We start from the raw sequence: 4,835 nt of genomic DNA on the forward strand, positions 1-4,835 counted from the left end.
TAGAGGCAGGTTCAGAACGAAGCCGGACGTAACAGTCCGGGTAAGCCTCAAAGTTTGGGAAGAACTCCACATCTTCCAGGGGGACCGTGCCGATCTTATCGCTGACAAAGATCCTGCCGGTCGCGATAACCATATGCTCGGCATACCTCCAGGGGTTGGCATGTGAGCATGCAGGGAGATCCTTAACCGAGATCTTCTTCGGTTCTTTGGACCCCTTCATGGACCTGATGAACTCTTTCAGCCTGTCGTCCATAATGGCTTTGATCATCCAGAACATCTCTTGGGCGGATGGAATGGGTTCCGGGGTAGCGGAGGTAGACGGGAGAGACACTTCCGTCGGTGTAGGAGTAGGGGCGGTGATGGAAGGAGGAGCGACCTCTTGCTCCAACTCGGTGTATTCCACCTGGTCCTCTTCATCTTCCGCACCTTGGGCCATAAGGGTCTTCTCCGTGCCCTCCGAAATATCCGACATATGTTCGTCGTTCTCGGAATCCAGGTGGCACTCGTGCATGGACTGGGCCATGACTACGTCTGGTTCCACCGTAATTTGGACAGTGGGGATTAGTTCTTTGGGCATCACAGAATCGGGGGAGGCCTTTGGGAACAGAAGGGACCTCAATTCTTCAGTGGCCAGGTATGGTCCAGTGGCATTCTTCTGGAAGCCACGCACCCACTTGCGTAGCTTATCCCGAGAAGTGTCCCTGACCTCCGCTGAGGGAGGATTATGGAAGGCATCGACTAGGCGATCCTGGCAGACCATACAGCTCTGCGGGTCCCAGAACTTCAAATCCCCTTTCTTGTTGGCACAAGGGGCATGAGTCCTACACGCCGTATGCCCGTAGAAGTGCGGGCGTTTCACAGCGCAGAAGTCGTAATCACACTTCATCTGCTCCTCCTGTAAAAGAAAGAGAAAATGAGTATGGGGGGAGTCATAAGAATGACTCTTAAACTAAGTTAATATTAATCATTAATTTTAACTTGATAAAGGGTGTGATGCACAGAGGAAGGGTTGAGATAGGATAGGAACATACTCCGTGCATCCCGCCCGGCTGGTTACCGTAACCTTCATCCTTGGACAATCCGAGGTGACCGAAGGCACAGGATAGAATTCAAGTAGAAGTCCATAGGGCAGATAGAATTCTATGGGAATTGTCAAGGATATAAGGTTGGGACTGAGGCCACTCAGTTCCAAATTAGGGGACTAAAAGATCCCATAGGGTAACGGCTTCCGGCAACCAGCCGCGCTAAGATACACGCAGCATGCTGGAAATCTGTGATATGCAAGAAGACAGCATGATTACCAATAGAACAGTAATAAGATACTGATCCATTTACGTAAACAAGCCATCTGGTTGCAGTGTAGGGCTATCAATATCAGATGATAGCTAGTAGAAGGGGGTGCAAGTCGCCTTGACGCCTCCGGAAGGGTCCGGCAGACCGCCGGCACGCCGGAGGCCGCTCCAGCAGAGTTTCTGGCATTAGGACAGACAATATAGAAGTCAAGAGTAATACCAGGGTGGCGGCCGCCGGCACAGCGGCGGCACGCCGGCAGAGGGAGCGGCGGCTCCGGCAGCCGGAGGTTGCCGGCTCGGTGACAGGAACAAGGATGGTTTTGGCGGCAGAACCGGACTGCCGGCAGTGGATGCCGGCACTCCGGGGGCCGGCCGGCGGGCGGACGACCAAGCGTTTCACAGCGCAGAAGTCGTAATCACACTTCATCTGCTCCTCCTGTAAAAGAAAGAGAAAATGAGTATGGGGGGAGTCATAAGAATGACTCTTAAACTAAGTTAATATTAATCATTAATTTTAACTTGATAAAGGGTGTGATGCACAGAGGAAGGATTGAGATAGGATAGGAACATACTCCGTGCATCCCGCCCGGCTGGTTACCGTAACCTTCATCCTTGGACAATCCGAGGTGACCGAAGGCACAGGATAGAATTCAAGTAGAAGTCCATAGGGCAGATAGAATTCTATGGGAATTGTCAAGGATATAAGGTTGGGACTGAGGCCACTCAGTTCCAAATTAGGGGACTAAAAGATCCCATAGGGTAACGGCTTCCGGCAACCAGCCGCGCTAAGATACACGCAGCATGCTGGAAATCTGTGATATGCAAGAAGACAGCATGATTACCAATAGAACAGTAATAAGATACTGATCCATTTACGTAAACAAGCCATCTGGTTGCAGTGTAGGGCTATCAATATCAGATGATAGCTAGTAGAAGGGGGTGCAAGTCGCCTTGACGCCTCCGGAAGGGTCCGGCAGACCGCCGGCACGCCGGAGGCCGCTCCAGCAGAGTTTCTGGCATTAGGACAGACAATATAGAAGTCAAGAGTAATACCAGGGTGGCGGCCGCCGGCACAGCGGCGGCACGCCGGCAGAGGGAGCGGCAGCTCCGGCAGCCGGAGGTTGCCGGCTTGGTGACAGGAACAAGGATGGTTTTGGCGGCAGAACCGGACTGCCGGCAGTGGATGCCGGTACTCCGGGGGCCGGCCGGCGGGCGGACGACCAAGCGTTTCACAGCGCAGAAGTCGTAATCACACTTCATCTGCTCCTCCTGTAAAAGAAAGAGAAAATGAGTATGGGGGGAGTCATAAGAATGACTCTTAAACTAAGTTAATATTAATCATTAATTTTAACTTGATAAAGGGTGTGATGCACAGAGGAAGGGTTGAGATAGGATAGGAACATACTCCGTGCATCCCGCCCGGCTGGTTACCGTAACCTTCATCCTTGGACAATCCGAGGTGACCGAAGGCACAGGATAGAATTCAAGTAGAAGTCCATAGGGCAGATAGAATTCTATGGGAATTGTCAAGGATATAAGGTTGGGACTGAGGCCACTCAGTTCCAAATTAGGGGACTAAAAGATCCCATAGGGTAACGGCTTCCGGTAACCAGCCGCGCTAAGATACACGCAGCATGCTGGAAATCTGTGATATGCAAGAAGACAGCATGATTACCAATAGAACAGTAATAAGATACTGATCCATTTACGTAAACAAGCCATCTGGTTGCAGTGTAGGGCTATCAATATCAGATGATAGCTAGTAGAAGGGGGTGCAAGTCGCCTTGACGCCTCCGGAAGGTTCCGGCAGACCGCCGGCACGCCGGAGGCCGCTCCAGCAGAGTTTCTGGCATTAGGACAGACAATATAGAAGTCAAGAGTAATACCAGGGTGGCGGCCGCCGGCACAGCGGCGGCACGCCGGAAGAGGGAGCGGCGGCTCCGGCAGCCGGAGGTTGCCGGCTTGGTGACAGGAACAAGGATGGTTTTGGCAGAACCGGACTGCCGGCAGTGGATGCCGGCACTCCGGGGGCCGGCCGGCGGGCGGACGACCAAGCGTTTCACAGCGCAGAAGTCGTAATCACACTTCATCTGCTCCTCCTGTAAAAGAAAGAGAAAATGAGTATGGGGGGAGTCATAAGAATGACTCTTAAACTAAGTTAATATTAATCATTAATTTTAACTTGATAAAGGGTGTGATGCACAGAGGAAGGGTTGAGATAGGATAGGAACATACTCCGTGCATCCCGCCCGGCTGGTTACCGTAACCTTCATCCTTGGACAATCCGAGGTGACCGAAGGCACAGGATAGAATTCAAGTAGAAGTCCATAGGGCAGATAGAATTCTATGGGAATTGTCAAGGATATAAGGTTGGGACTGAGGCCACTCAGTTCCAAATTAGGGGACTAAAAGATCCCATAGGGTAACGGCTTCCGGCAACCAGCCGCGCTAAGATACACGCAGCATGCTGGAAATCTGTGATATGCAAGAAGACAGCATGATTACCAATAGAACAGTAATAAGATACTGATCCATTTACGTAAACAAGCCATCTGGTTGCAGTGTAGGGCTATCAATATCAGATGATAGTTAGTAGAAGGGGGTGCAAGTCGCCTTAACGCCTCCGGAAGGGTCCGGCAGACCGCCGGCACGCCGGAGCCGCTCCAGCAGAGTTTCTGGCATTAGGACAGACAATATAGAAGTCAAGAGTAATACCAGGGTGGCGGCCGCCGGCACAGCGGGGGCACGCCGGAAGAGGGAGCGGCGGCTCCGGCAGCCGGAGGTCGCCGGCTTGGTGACAGGAACAAGGATGGTTTTGGCAGAACCGGACTGCCGGCAGTGGATGGCGGCACTCCGGGGGCCGGCCGGCACTCCAGGGGCCGGCCGGCGGGCGGACGACCAAGCTATGAGGAAGGAGGGAGAGCCATCGGCTGGAAGCCGGCGGTAGGCGGCAGTCCCCCGGCACACGAAGGACTGGCGGCCGAGAGGATAAGGGATGAGTCACCAAGGTAGGAGGTGGGTATCACCGACAGTGGAGGCGGCAAGGGACCGGCACCCGGACAGTGAAAGAGACAGAAGGAGGGATGTAAGGGTCCGGCCACGGACCCCCAGACATCCCCCCTGAGAGGGTGTACCCATGATAGAGGCTGACTCTATCACCCAGAAGCAGGGGCCGCAAAGGACCGGGAGCTAAGGTAGCCCAAGGGAGGGCTAGGGGATACCCAAGAGCGGGGGGGTGGGTGGGAGACCCCTGCATACAGAACACATCCAGTGGCTAACCCCATAGGACACTGTGAAGGGTATATGTACCAGAGCGGACTGCACATAGAAGCTCAAGGTAGCCCTATCACTCCACCCTAAGGAGGAGTTGTAGGACAGGGGACAGATGGGTATAGACTAACCTAAGTATAGGCTAGGCCATACAAGAGATAGGTGGGGAGGGGAGAAGAGAAGGGTCTTCCATGGAGGGGGTTCTGTACCAGAGCGTCCACTGACGAAGGGAGGACACTCCCTAGCCTAAGGTAAGGCAGCTTGACTGAAAAC

The sequence above is a fragment of the Palaemon carinicauda genome, chromosome 15, assembly GCF_036898095.1.
Source record: "Palaemon carinicauda isolate YSFRI2023 chromosome 15, ASM3689809v2, whole genome shotgun sequence".
Taxonomy (NCBI): domain Eukaryota; kingdom Metazoa; phylum Arthropoda; class Malacostraca; order Decapoda; family Palaemonidae; genus Palaemon; species Palaemon carinicauda.